Genomic DNA, 14,898 nt, shown 5'->3' on the forward strand with positions numbered 1-14,898 from the left:
AATATATAAACATCATTTTCCTGGAACTAATTTACATGCATTCACTGCTTACTGGAAGTTTATGGTTCTGGAGGTTTATTAAGAGGGCTGTCTGGTGATTGAATTCACTGAATGCTTCAATATTAAAGGTGACTTTTCCTTGAAGTTTTTCTTTGTGTATGTGCTGTTGTTTCTTGTTATATAAAATGTGCTAAAAACCCACTGTAGGCCTTCTTATCCGTTTCTTTACTGGTTCCAGCTGTGTTTATCATCCTGTGTGCATACCTTTACATTCTTTTATCTTATATTCCAGTTAGTCTTTCAGCAACTTCAGGGAAGCTGAAAATTTTTATTCTTTAAGTTACTTGTCACAGGTTATTGGAGATGGAGCTTCTCCAGAACGTATATCTACCCACCATACACAGTTATATACAAAAACAGGAAAACTTTTGTACTTCTTATCTTGTCAGAACTAAATAATGTTACCCAAGGAATACACATGTGTACTGATTACACATGGACAGAATCTTGGCTCCTTTGTGCCTGCATATGGCCAAGACTGCTCAGACTGTCAAATCCACACCATTAATTCAGAGTTTTACCTAGAACATAACTGCTTTAACACGAGGGGTTATTCGCAGGCATAGCATTTCTTAATGTCAATGAAAGTTGTATTTCACTATGATTAATAGTTCTTAAAATGGCTTGAAACAGGTGCATTGCATTAATTCCACATACCCTTGGGGGTATTTTAAAATAGTGTTACTAATTCTTAATTTGTAAATAATGTTGCCCTTTGGTAATTCAGTCATAAAAAGACGCAGTTATGTAGAAGTATATAAAATCTCAAAACTCAGAAATAAATAGCCCTCAATACAAAATTCTTATGTAGAAACTGTGTTTCTGTTAATACAATTCAAAACAAGCTTTTCAAAGACAATAAGTTAAAAGAAGAAAAGAAATTCTGGGTTTACCTTAAATAATAACTGTTCCAAGATTTTCTTAATAAACTGAGTTGCTGACTTTGTGGCAGCATTATGTGTTTGAAAAAAGTTGAGAAATCATTATTCAAGATGAAATTATTTAAAATTAGTTCTGAGGTGTAGATGTATCTACATCTACACCTCAGATGTCATTTCAGATAATCTGAGAATAACAGAGAAAGATCTAAGGTAGGAGTTGTATATTTGCACTACTGTGCGGATGCTGATCCAAAAAAACTATAAAATTGTCAGTAATGTGTACTGCCTTGTACCTTTCTAGAGTAATCAAGAAGCTGAACTAACTTCAAACTATTAAGCAGGTCCATGATCCCATTTTATTCAACTGTTTTTATATTTAAGAAGACATTTAGTATTTAGCTTTAGTCAGCATTTTACCTTTTTAAAAATATGTCCTGGTTTGCATTGCAAGCAGTCAGATAAACAGGATGATTTCCCATCCATCCCCTGCCCGGTGTCTCTGCATCTGTTCACTGCCCACGTGAGCAGCAGCTTAGGGAAGGAACAGACATCACTGGGCTGGGCAGCCCCATCCAAGGTCATGAAAAAAAATTAATCTGTGAGCAGTATGAGTTCTTTCTAGTCTGTTTAAATTATTTAGTTCTACATCAAGTTTCAGTTTTGGCAAGTTGCAGCAGAATGCAAGACCCCTTCAAGTTACAGTTCAGGAAATGAATTCAAAACATCTGAGTCTCCAGTACAGATTGCTAGTTCTACAGCAGACAGGCAGTGGTTTTACACTGCTGCACCTCAAATGGCAATGCACATATTGATTCCTATTGAAAATAACACAGAGAAGGAAAATAATCTTCCTGTAGTAACCAAGGACAAAAAGCCAAAACATTTTTTTTCCCCATAATGATGTTGGCTTCTCACAATTGAGTTTTTGAACGGAATGATGCCTGAAATTTTGTGGGTTTGCAAGGAATGCAGAGAGTGCATTCTTGCTGGTTATTTCCACAACCTGCTGTGCTAACAGGGAGAAGTTCATTTTATAGATAATTGATGTTTTAAGCTCTAGGTTACAGTAAAGGAGATTGTACCATTGAGGAACCTGAGTGGATGGGGACAATCCCTGAGACATGTGAAGGAAGGCTGGGGATGGACAGAGTTGCCAGGGACAACAGGTTGCAGGAGGCTCCATTGTTTGCCCAAGGAAGGGAGTGTGAACACAGTGTGTCAACCCATAGAGCTCAGGAGAGAAGCCAGAGGAATTAAACATACCTGCACAGTTGCAGGGCTGTGACCTCTTAGGGATCACAGGGACAGTATGGCACAGCACATTACGAGTGGGAGGGATTTTTTGGAAAAGCAGACAGGGAGATGAGTGGAAGTTGTGTTCTACACAAAACAGTTTCTATTTGCCTGGGGCTATCCCCTGCTTGTTGGAATCAGTACTGAGCCAGCTGAGAGCTGAGGGGTCAAAATTGGTGGGGACACTGGCATGGGGAACATTGTACAGGCACCTTTTATAAATTGTTTGATCAGGAAGAAGAAGGAGATGAAGTCCTAAATAACTACAAGGAGCTCACAATTGTAGGCACAGGAATGTATGCATATGTATGGAATAAAAAATTGTTCTGCTATCTGGAGGAGCACCCAGTTGGGTAAAAGCAGTCCAAACAATTTTTGTGGGTCATCAAGAACATTCTTTTTTGACTTTTTGATGCTGGATTTGTTGCTCAAAAACAAAGAAGGAAGGAATCAAAAATAGGTAATGTGCAGGTAAAGGGCAGCCTTGGCATCAGTGACTCCAGGCACTTGGAATTCAGACTCCAGGAGAAGTAAGACAAATAGTTGAATAAAGATTCTGGGCTTCAAAAGAACAGAATTTTTCTTGTTTGGGAAATCGGTTTGTCAGGATGTCTCAGGAACATGCAATGGGGACAATGGAGATCAGGAGGGTGCATTGAAACTTGAAGAGAACATGCTCACAGAACAAAAACTCTCATCTGGTGAGCTGGAACTTGAGCAGGCAGAGCTTGGCTGATCCAGCAGTGCTTCTCTGAACTCAAACACTAAAAAAAAGGGAGGGTTGGGAAAATGAGCTTCCAGGTATGAGCTACCCAGGCGTGAGGGAATGGAGTTGACCACTGGAGTAGTGGCCCAGAGAGGCTCTGGCATCTCCCATCTGTGGAAATTTTCACAACTGAGCAGGACCAGGTCCTGCGTAACCTGGTGGAACATCAGCGTTGGCCTTGCTTTGGGCAGGGGCTTGGTCTAGAGGCCTCCAGAGGTCCCTTCTGGCCACATGACTGTGATTTGTACTTCAGCCCTTATGTAAGCTGTGTATTTGAGGCTCCATTCTGCCACCAGAGACATCAAGATTAAGAAAAGGTAAAAATTATCAAGATTTTAAAACAAAATTGAAAAAGGATGGCTATGATTTTAGGTACTCTTTGCATTTGGTTGTCTTTGCTGAGCACTTGTAGTGCTCAAGGGCTGTGAGCTTTACTGTCAAGTAGCAGACCAATGCAGAGTTGTCACAAAAGCTCACCTTGAGGAGGAGATTATCTCTGTGCTGAGGCTCCTTGATGGCACAATGACACTGCTTCAACTCTGAATATCCTTACTAAATCTTACTAAAGAAGTCCAGTCCTGTGTGCTTTGTGTTTGAAATTAGTTTGTACATATGTGCATGACACGAGTATAAAAGAAACAGTGGAGGTTGTGTATAGTTGGTTCTGTCTGCAGTGTGTTGTATATATTTGTGGCAACTGAAAACATGACTTTATATAAATAAGGTTTACTTGATGTTAGGCTGAACAGAAGCATAACAAATTGAATGAAAGTACTATAAGCAAAAAAAAAATCCAAACTCTCTTAACTCAGTGTTTGGTCTGTGGAATGGTTTTTTGAGTTAACAGAAGGCCTTAAGGCCATTCTGGATAATGAAATTTATCTTAAATAATATTGCTATCTAAAAAGTAGTACTGAAAGAGCCTAGAATGCCAAACATGGATTTTAAAACCTATTCCAAAAGCCTAACAAAGTTATGATCTGGGAGGAGCAGAAGAGAAGGAAAATATACTAATTTGTGTCCCTTTTAGAAAATCTGTGTTGAGCTTGTAGCCCAGAGAGGAGGTTAAGCTGCAGCTTTTGCATCTGGAACTGGTGTTGTTCTAGATCCATACTCACATCTAACTTACCCAAAGAGGAGACTCCAGCAAGAGTTGAGTACGTAAGGGAAGCAGCTCTTGCTAAGGTCTGAAACTGCCAGGTGTGGGTTTCACTCTGGCCTTTATAGGGTTTTTTATGTATCTCCATGGTAACACAATGCTAATGATGTGTTGGCATTCCATTAAGTTTTGTGGTGGAGAGTTGATGTTAACATTGTGTTTTCAGTGTATTTGGCTTTAAAGATAACAGTGTAACTGCTAAATAAGCACTGTGATAGCTGCAGGTGGTTCTAGACTACATCTTTGGTTTGTTTCTTGTTCTCAGCAACACCTGCAGTTAACATAAGAGTTACTGCATGAATAAATTTGTTAATTCACAGATCATATAAAATATGTCCAGTGATGATATTTGGTTATCAGTAACTGGGAAAAGTGAACCCACAGTTTTAAGAGATCAGGTCATAAAGTGAATCCAAATGTCATCATTTTTATATTTATTGTGCCAGTATATTTGTACATTACCTCTTAATGCAATTTATCAATCATTATATGACAGCTGAGACTTTCCTCTGGGTTAAGAGACTGTTAATAGAAATTTGCAGTGATTTTGCTCCATTAAGCCTGGCATAAAGACTGTGTTGACATGAGGCTGTAACCCCAGACAGCTGAAAATTCCATTTTTAAGTGCTGGCAGTTTTGTAGAAACATAGGTTCACACAGCTTCTCAGAGAGGCTTTGGAAAGGTCACAAGCTGAAGTCAGTCTGTGGGATCTATGCCCTGTGACAGAAGAGGGCTGTGGGCAGGCCTGTGCCAACACCTCTTCAGCCTTCAGCAGAATTCCTGAGTTACTTGGAGACCCATCTGTGTTTCAAGGAATTCATTGACACAAACATGAAATTTTCTGAAGAAGAAAAACATATCTGACATGGATTCAGAGTAGCAAGTACTTTCTAAGAGAGACATTCAGATTTAGGAAAGTTTTAGTGGTTTGTATCTGTGCAGGACTTAGGAAATGAAACTTGAAGCCCTGACAGATTATTTTTGGTTTCTAAAACAAACAAACCAAAAAATACTCCATTTTAGAAAACTGTTGTCTGATTTAAGAAGAACTTTAGTTCAGAAATGTATTTCTTTATAGAAGCTGAGCAACGTGAATATGTATGCACATAAAACATACGAACAGATGATGTCCTGACTGGCAGTATTGCCCATCTAATGTTCATACATAATCATCCTCGCCCTTCCCAGTTCCAGGAATCTTACTGTTTATGCAGTAATTGTCACAGCATGATGAGACCTTCTTTGTAGGAAAACCTGTTTAGTTATTTTGTTTACTTTAGAGTAATCTAAAGTTCAAGAAACACTTTTAAATAGAATTTCTAATAACTGGATTTACAGTTGTGAACAAAACTTACTAAACAAAACTTTGCAGTTAAGGTGCCATCTGGGAACTATATACAAAGAGTGTTCTAAAAGCACGAGAAATGCAGATTTATATGAAGTTATGTATGTTATGGGTTTTTTAAAAATATATATTTCACACTTTTTAAATTTAAATGAAACTCAAAATGAGAACACGCAAAATCTGGATGCACTGGAAACACCTGTTCACATTATTGATATTATAACTATACTCAAAAATATAGGCGAGAAAGCAGTGTATAACTAAGGGAAGAACTAAATCAATATAGCTACCCACTTGTGCTTTTTAATTGAAAGAAATAAAGAAAATGAATTCTCTAAACATGGATAATCCCTTGTTTGAGATCTGGCAACAAAAGGGAAAAAAGCTTATAAAACTGAAGCCCAAATGATACACCATAAGAATGCTTTACAAGTAACTTACCACACAGTTGAATATTTACACAATCTCTTTGATAAATGGAATTTCCACTGATTATTTACAGATTTCAGTACTATTATAATCTCATCCAATCTTTCTAAGACACTCTGCTTATATAAATAAGGATTAGTTGGCAAAGTTAATTATTGTAAAAGAAAAATTATGGCTAAACTGGGGATGAAATAGAGTCTAGAGATTGTTTGCTGCCTTCTACTTGCAGGTGCTGAGGCAGTTTTTTTTAGGGCCCTGGATATTGCGAAAAGGTCTTTTTGGGAGGTTGCTGTACACCATGGAGAGATCCGAACTAACTTTGGAGATGTAATGCTGGAGAGCAAATTGCAGCAGCATTAAATAATTTATGTGTCATTATTAGGGAAAGTGTAATAATGTAACAAAATCAGATGTCCAGATCTTCACAGTATTCCTGTGTCACACAGGTTATCTGATCTATTCCAAATAGGAAGCTTTGGTTCTCAAGACATTCCCCCTCAATCACTGAAATGTCAAAATGCTTAAGAGTTGCTGTTGATTTCAAACAGGAAATATGAATGAATTGGAGAGCTGGTCCTATCCAGTTGTTGGCCACTAGTATTTTAGAGTAATTTCAGTTAGCTTGAACTCAGACTCAGAAAGTCAAGATATTAGCTTAACTACACATCAAAAGAGGCAGCACAGTTGCAGGCTGGTGTGATCTCGCAACAAGGCACAGACTTACATTTTGGAGCTGGACAAGGTTGGACTCTCTGACAATTAAGGCAAAAATTATGGCATACTTTGGCTCCTTTTCAGGTATTCCTCCAGACCTTCCAGTTGTGATCTGTTGGCCTGAAGTGACCCTGCAAGGGAGTATACAGCAGAGGGGAGTGCAGGGCTTTCCCTGTGCTGTGCACACATCACCACTGCACGTCCCCACTTCAGGAACTGCCTGGTACCTCAGTGGCTGCTTTATCTGATTAAGGACATAGGACTACACATTTTCACTAAAGACCTCCTCAATTTTTTTTAAGAAAATTGGTTGACATGATGTAATAAGTTCTTTGAGAAGTGTCCTTACATGGCTGTCAGGAGGTCACTAAACAAGCCTCTCAGAAGAGTGTGATTAAACAAGACACATCTGGACTTCGTGAAAAGTATCCTATATAAACAGTTAGAAGAATTAGAAATATATTTCAATAATAACAAAAGTGATTAATCTATATTTTAGAGGTGAAATCTGTTTAAACTTGGTATAATTAAAATATGAATTTTTAAAAAATTCCTTGTGAATGTGTTTGAAAAATCATGTTCTGATCCCAACAGCTCTGGTTATTCAGACAACTGGTGAAAAGCTCAGTCACTCAGACAGTCATTTAATTTATTCAATAGAAGACAAACCCTATTAAATACATCTCTCTTGATGGATGTGTGTGTTTAACTTTCAAAGGTGGAGATTACTCAGGGAATCCATTCCAGTACTGCATTATCCATACTGCTGTCTTCCCAAAAGGTTAATGTGATTCTTCCATGCTAAAACTTAGGCTTATTATTTTTGCTGTTGCCTGACACTCCCTTGAAGTGCAAATTATTCCTTTTCTCATTCCAGAGATGCATACGTATCTAAAGACTGCTATCTTCTTCCAAGACTGCTTTTTTTCCTTCAGGTTCAACTTTTAACAGTCTTTATAACCTTTCCTTATATGACACATCTTCCCATATTCCAGCTGCCATCACTGCTTTTCTAGATTCTGATTAGTAGCCCACAACTTTTGGGTAAGACATAGAAGGTCTTGTCCAAAACCAGAAGTGTTTGATTTGTGAAACAATGCTGGTTGTAAGTGAAGTGGGAGGATTAAATCATGCACTGCTTAGACCATCCTCTTACCCTCCAGTTTGCAGGAACTCTAGGGGAGAAGGATTCTCCGGATTCACACACAGTAAACAGAGTCAAGAATCTGGAATTATTTAATGCAATTAAAAAGGCACTAAGCACTGCCTTCATGTCCTTTCTGGTGGATTACTTGATGTAGAGTGAGTGCCATCTGGAGGTTAGGAAACATGGAGCTCTGGATGCTTTCATGCTGAAAAACAAAATTCCCGAGCTTTACAAATGAAATGTTCTTACACGAGTAGGAGCTTGAGTCTGACAGATGCTGGGCATCCACCACTCAGTGTAAAGTTTGTGACCCAGAGTAAGGCATGCAAGTGCAATGTCTCTTGCTGTTATGCAATCACCAGTAAATGTGTAACCTCTGAGTGGCCTGTGCAGTTTCCAGAAAAAGCTCTGGACAGCAGAAGGACAAGGAAAGTCTTGATCTGTTCTTTCCTCTCCTGCTTTCAGGTGTGTGAAGACAATTGAGTTCCTGGTGCAGGTTTCTGCTCACAGGAGAGAGCAGAAAGCATTTCAATTCAACAAGAAGTTTTAAAAAGAAGGTTGCCATTTGGTGTGTCTGAACTCAACTCTCAGTCATCATTTATGTCTGCACAGAGTGGAATCAGCCTTCTTCGCCTGGACTGGTTGCGTGATGTGGTCTTCCTTCTTTAGGTAACTTAGTTGTCATTTTGGAAACCTTGATCCTCCATTTCTCACTGTGCTGAGGAAGCCAAGAGGAGAACATTTAGAGTTGTGATTTCAGGGGGTGTGACCTGGCTCTTCCTGTTAAAGTGCCTTTTTTTTTTGCCTGAGACCACTTGAATCAGTGATCACACTGGTCACAGTGGTCACCTTGTGTGCTGTGCTGCCTTCTGCCACTGAAGTCTAATTATAAAAACAAATAGCTTTAATTGCAAAGCGTGAGTGCACCCATCTCCGTCTCAGTCAGGTGAGAGACTGCCGCCTGTTGTGTCAGGCAGTGCTCATGGCTTCTGTGTTGAGCTCCACTTCAGCCTGAGCATGATCCTGCAGAAGTTACATGCAGCTTAAAGGACAGATATTGTGTGTACACTCTCCACGCTCTGCTCCTTGCAGATTTTTCCCCACAGAACAACAAGCCATAAAGTTTCAATCTATGTAATGAAGATGCACTAGCTAAACAGGCTTTTGGTATTGTTGTGTTGATTTATCTTGAGGATGGTTTCCTGGGGCAACCACAGATTTTAGGGACTATGAACCTGTTAAATTCAAGGTTGATAATTCTGAGGGTGTAAGACAGGTTGCTGAGCCAACACGCCTTCAGATCAAAATGGGAAAGTCTGTTTCCTTGTCAATGAGTTTCCATCAGCTAAACCAGAAAAAAAGCATAAGAGAAAGGAATTTAAGAGCAGCAAATCCACAGAAACAAAAATGAAAACAAATGTAAAACATATTTGGTCTCCTTCTCTCATCAGGGAGTGGTAAAAAGCACAGAGCATGTCTCACATGCCTAAGTATTATTCTTTAGAGCAAGTTTAAACATGCAGATGACAGAAGCTGAAGAATCCTTGTCTAACTACATGAAATGCAACAAGCTGCTGTGTTTCTGTCATGCTGGCTTTCAGAGCTGAAAGTGCATTGTTTATGTTGTGACTCATCTGAGCAGATCTCTATTAATTGTTTGTTTTCAGGAGATAAAATTCAGGAAGAAATGGTCTTTTGTCTGTAGTAGTGTTCTTTCAGATGTTAGTGGCATCCTTACCATAGATTTTTATGGAAAGATGGATGAGATCTGTAGTGCTGTCTATATATGGCGCAGTCACCCAAAATGCAAAGAGGATCATCTATTATGACATTGTTGGACAAGATCTGTTTTTACCCTTGAAAGAACTTGCTTTGTTGCTGTTGTATTATTACTGAAGAACTAAGAAATCTGGAGCTCACCCTCAAGTTTCGTCTTTCCTGTACCACTGCTGAAGAATTAATATCTACCAGAGCCCTGCCAAGCTCAGTATTCATTTGACTGCCAGTAGTTTGGTTGGCTGAGTTGGGAACTTTGCTTGAGAATACAGACATATAGTTTGTCAGTGGCTTCTGCTCCTTTCTCTTACCCTGGATAAAACAAAGATCATTAATAAGTTTTCAAAATTGAAAGAATTGCTTCTTACAAACATACAATTTACTGAAATTATAATATCAGCACTTCTGCTTTTGAAATCAGAATTTAAATGTACTTAAAAATATCATACTGAATGTATATGAAGGCATTGTAGAAATAAATTGGGGGATTTTTTTCCTGTTGTCTTATGATAGGATAACAGAGGGAAATGAATAATTTTAAAATGTGTTGCATAAAATTTTATCTGGGGCAGAAGTTACGCTGCTCTAGAATGGTTGTGATGTGGGAGGCTTTTTCTTTAATTTTTAGTAAGTGGCTTGGGTTTTTTAGTAAGTGACTTGGGTTTCAGCAGGATGATTATCTTACAAATTTGCTCCTAGGAGGTTGGTTCTTCCAGTACCTGTCTTTTTGCCAAGTTGTTAGCATTAAAACAGTTTGAACACACATAGGTAGTAGAGGAAAACACTTCAGCTCTTATTTTTCTGAGAGATTATAGTTGTAAAGAATTTTCCAATAATGCCGAGGTATCCTTCTATTTGAAATATTAGCCTAGCTCAAACTGACAAAAACTAAAAAGCATTAAAAAGTTAAAGTTATGTAAAGTTAAAGTAAAGTTATGGGTCTGTTCAAAACTCACCATTTGGTCATGGTCCTTAAGGAAATTCAGGTTCTGGTACCTTGGAAAAAAGTTAAAAATACAGTGTCAAATTTTTTGTCTTTAAATAAATTGGCTAATGTTGATCATAACTGCATGTCTGTTCAACTGCTCAGTTTGACACTTACTGCCCAGCTCTTACACCTGCAGATTCCTTGTACTAAAACCTTATTTTTGGTGATGGAGCCCAAGGTTTTCTTTATTCCCATACTATGTGAGGAGTGGGTGTTATTTTTGCTAAGGGAAGGTGAGAATATCATGTCCACAATGTATTCTGTGTGCAAATGCAAATAAATTACTTGTGTTCTGAGTCACTCTAGAAAACATTTGTCCAATGCCTTGAGCAAGGCACAGCATCTTGTTTTTTAAGTTACCAGTACTTTGCTGGCAAAAGTCCCTGGCTGGAGTTCCCAGAGCCGTACTGATGCAGGCAAACATCCATGGGAATATTCTAGGCAGCTGTGCTAGGAGCACATGGAGTCAGAAGACCTGAGGTTTGCTCTTCAGCTCTGTTCTATATCTGGTGTAGGACTGCAGGGCAAGTCCTCTGATTTTCTGTTGTTTGCTTTCCTCAGCCTGAAATGGAGAAAACATCATTTTACCCACTATTGTAAGAGTACTGTGAGTCAAGACAGGAAACAGTTCAGTACAGCAGGGTTCAAGGGACATCTGGGTTGACTCTGAGCTGCTTACCTGTGCTGCATCTGAGCTCATTGAACTAGTGCTGAAGCTGTACATCCTTCTGAGCTAAGCTTGTCTCTGCAGCACAGCCACGTACCGTGTGGAGCTAGAAGCAATGGATTTCTGTGCTGCACTCCCCTGCCCAGTGCAGATATACCCCAGGTGCAAATAAAATTGAATTTATGACTGTTTGGTTTATCACTATGTCTTGGTATAACAGCATAGCACTGAGGTTGTAGAATTTTTTATCTTGATATGCAGCCATTACTTGAGCATTATCTGACTTGGGTGCTACTGGATGGTCTAATTAGTGAGAAATGTCATGGTCTCAGGGATTGCCCTACATCTACTTCAAGTCAGACCATTTAATGCATACCAGCCTTTCTCCATCACTGTTTTTGGGACAGGAATGTGGAACTGAAGGACAGTCCCCAGCAGGCTGTAGGGTAGGTAATTTGATTAATCCATTTTTAGGCATCTTGTTCTCCACAAGCCTGTCCTACCCTTTTTGCAAGAGTTCCTGTCTTCATAGCTAAAACTGGAAAGCAGAACATGCATTGGATGTGTGATGTTACATTACGCATGAAGGTGAGTTTGCACCAGTATTGATGACTGCCAACCCCAGGGACAGGAGCAGAGTCCTTCCTGCTGCCTTAGCTAGGGAATGAGTATGGAACAGGCAGAGCCTGTTGAGCAAGAGTCTGAGTCTCCCAGCACAACTGGGAGACAGTAACATTGCCCTGGCTTTGCATGTGTCAGAGTCCTGGCATCAGCCTGTCCCTCAAGTAAGTGGAGCCAGCAAGACTGAAAATGCATCTCTAGGGAAATCAGGACTGAGATCTGTACCTCCTCGGGAAGGCTGAAGGGGGTGAAGGTTGCAGATGATTTTGTTTTCCATTTAAAAAAGATCATGAGAGTGATAGTGTTTTTCTTCCCTTTCTTGTAGCTTGGGCAGTGGGCAGTTGGAAATGGACTTGATTTTACTTTTACCAAGAATATTCTTCTAATACTGATGATGTATACTGAAGTATAAACATAAACACTTACTCAAGATATGTGGCAGAGACAGGATCTTAATTTCAGGTTCCTTTGGGTCACTGGTGTGTGCACAGCCAAAGCTTAGGTTGTATGTGTGCAGCAGTCTGCTGAAACGCCATAACAATGGGGCAAATTCAGTAGATTCACAGACCGGGAATATAAAATTGTATTTTGGCAGAACACTCTGTTCAGCTTCCATTTCAGCCATTTCCAAGAGTATGAGAAGAGGTGATAATATCAGTGTGTCTGCAATAAATTATAAAGCTTGGCACTTTTAGGTCTTCGTTGTGGAAATCTCTAAAAGCTAAAAAATATTTAGCATGCAGTTCTTTGCATTTCTTTTCAGCTTAAGCCCAGCATACTGGGAGATACTAGTATAGATTTTGTCCAGTAAAGGAGAGCAGAGATAATGTTACCCTAGAAAGGAAGGTATTAGAATCTGATCCAAGGTCCCTGCAGCAGCAAATTTTGTTTGATAGTGTTGGCTTTGGACCAAGGCCTAGTGCTGTCAGGGTGTATCAGGACCACTGTCATGATGAATGAGGCATGAACTGGAACAAGTGACTTGCCACATTCTCCTTCCTCTCTTCAGCCTCCACAGACGCTCCAGATTTTCTCCTGTTGGACCTGTTCTGCCTGGTCATCCACCCAGGCCCGAGTAGCCATTTGTGCAGTGGTTGTCAGCTCTGCTCGGTTGGGTGCTGCTAGGACACAGAAGGAGCTGGGGCCAGTTACCCCAGAGGTGTGGTTGCTGTTTGCTGAGAACTAAACAAGGTATTACTCCTGATTCCAGAACCCCTTTCCAATTTGTCCATTTTGAGACTCACCATATCCCAGCTTTTAGCTATATTGTGACTTCTCAGAAAGTGAAACTTACTCCTTTTTGCACTTTTGAAGTTCCTTCTCTCCTAACATTTTCTTTCAGCTGCTGATTTGGACTACTTTCAGAAAAGAACATGCACAGAAGCACTGACAGGCAGTTCTCAGTACTGGTTTACTTCCCTCTTACTTAAAGCCCCTTTCCTACTGCGTTATGTTGCATCATTGCTTGAACGCTGTTGGGTTTTCATGGTAACAGTGATTTGATAAGAAGTGGTTACTATTGGAAGCAATGGGATCTCCAGATGTAACCAGCAAACTCTTAGCTTACAAGGTGCTTACAGTGACTGCAGCTGAGATCAGCCTCTATTCACAATCCTCAGAACAATAAAGTCTGGTTTAACAGCAAAGGGTGCTGCAGAGATTGCTGCCGTGTAATCAGGAGGACTTTTGTTGCGTAGCAGAAGCAAAAGCTCCTGAAAGCTGCTGGTTTCCCTGGTGTGTTTACTGTCTCTATTGGAAACATCCGACTGGTGAATATATACCAGAAGAGGAGCAGAGACCCAGTGTGACATCTGCTGGGGCCTTGAACTCTTTTTGGGGCAAAGATGTTTGGTTAAAATTAAGTGTTTCAAGGAATCTGTTCTGAAAGCTTCTTATTTTCAAATTTAAAAAAGAGCCATCTGACATCATCAAAAGTCTTTTCTAAGCACTTGGAGAGTTCTGCAGAAGGTATTAAGCAACTATAGAAAGTTTTTTAAGTGACTTTAAAGGGTTATTATTATAAAAAGTGAGAATTTTCAAAACAGTATCCAAAATGTCAGTGTTTGTCTTTGCAGTCAGCCTGTTTGGCTTCTGTGGGATGAACTCACTTCCTCAAGTATTTGTGACCTTGCAGGAAAACAGAGTATTTCAAGTACAAATTTCCTCAGAAATTCTTGACTGTCTTGTTTTTGAGTTGTGTGGATTAGTTCCAGAGTAATTCTATCCTCTTTTTTCATCTTTCCGGTAAATGCTAATGAACTTTGAATCTACTTCTTCAGGGGGATTTTGGCAAATGGATTTGCTTGCAGTATTGGGAAATATATACTGAATTTGGCAGATAATTTCTTTAACAATAGTTACAACTATACAACAATCCAAACTCTTCATGTCGACAAGTTGAGCAAGAAATACTTCTACAATTCCACAATCATTTTGGGAAAATTATTCTGAATTTGGAGGTTGTGATAACATAACTCACCTCAAACCCCCATGTCTGCTTTGGTTTTGAATTAAATTTTAGAAGACTTTTTGTTTGTTTGCTATTTTTTCTGAGATAATTGAAACATGAATGGTGTTTTTCATCTTCTTCAGCCAAAAAGCAAAAGCAGTCATGTACCCATATATAGCATTGTCATGAATATAGCATTGTCATGAAGTGAAGAAATTTAGTGTTTTCCAGCCTGGACTAATAGTTGTCGCTGTTCCTCTTGTGGAATTTGCTTATCCTGTTGCATTTGGTCCAAGCTGGAGTGTGTGCAGCTGGTTGGAGAACACTGTTTTAGCAGCATCTGGTTGCTTTAAAAAGAATCTGAGACATGCATTGGAAGAATCAATGCATTTATCAGAGTGCATGGGATTTTAGCTACTGATCTGTTCAGAAAAGGATGCTGATGGAAAGCCTATTCCTCTTAATTCTTGTGTACAATGTTCCTGTATCAGATCAGAAATTTAATTCTGATTGTTCTTTCAAGTCAGTTTCTGCAAATTAACAGTAATAAGTTAAAACTGGTTGTTGTACTGAGGACAGCCTCCAAATGACTACTTAGAGCC

This window comes from Poecile atricapillus, chromosome 3, assembly GCF_030490865.1.
Source record: "Poecile atricapillus isolate bPoeAtr1 chromosome 3, bPoeAtr1.hap1, whole genome shotgun sequence".
Classification (NCBI taxonomy): domain Eukaryota; kingdom Metazoa; phylum Chordata; class Aves; order Passeriformes; family Paridae; genus Poecile; species Poecile atricapillus.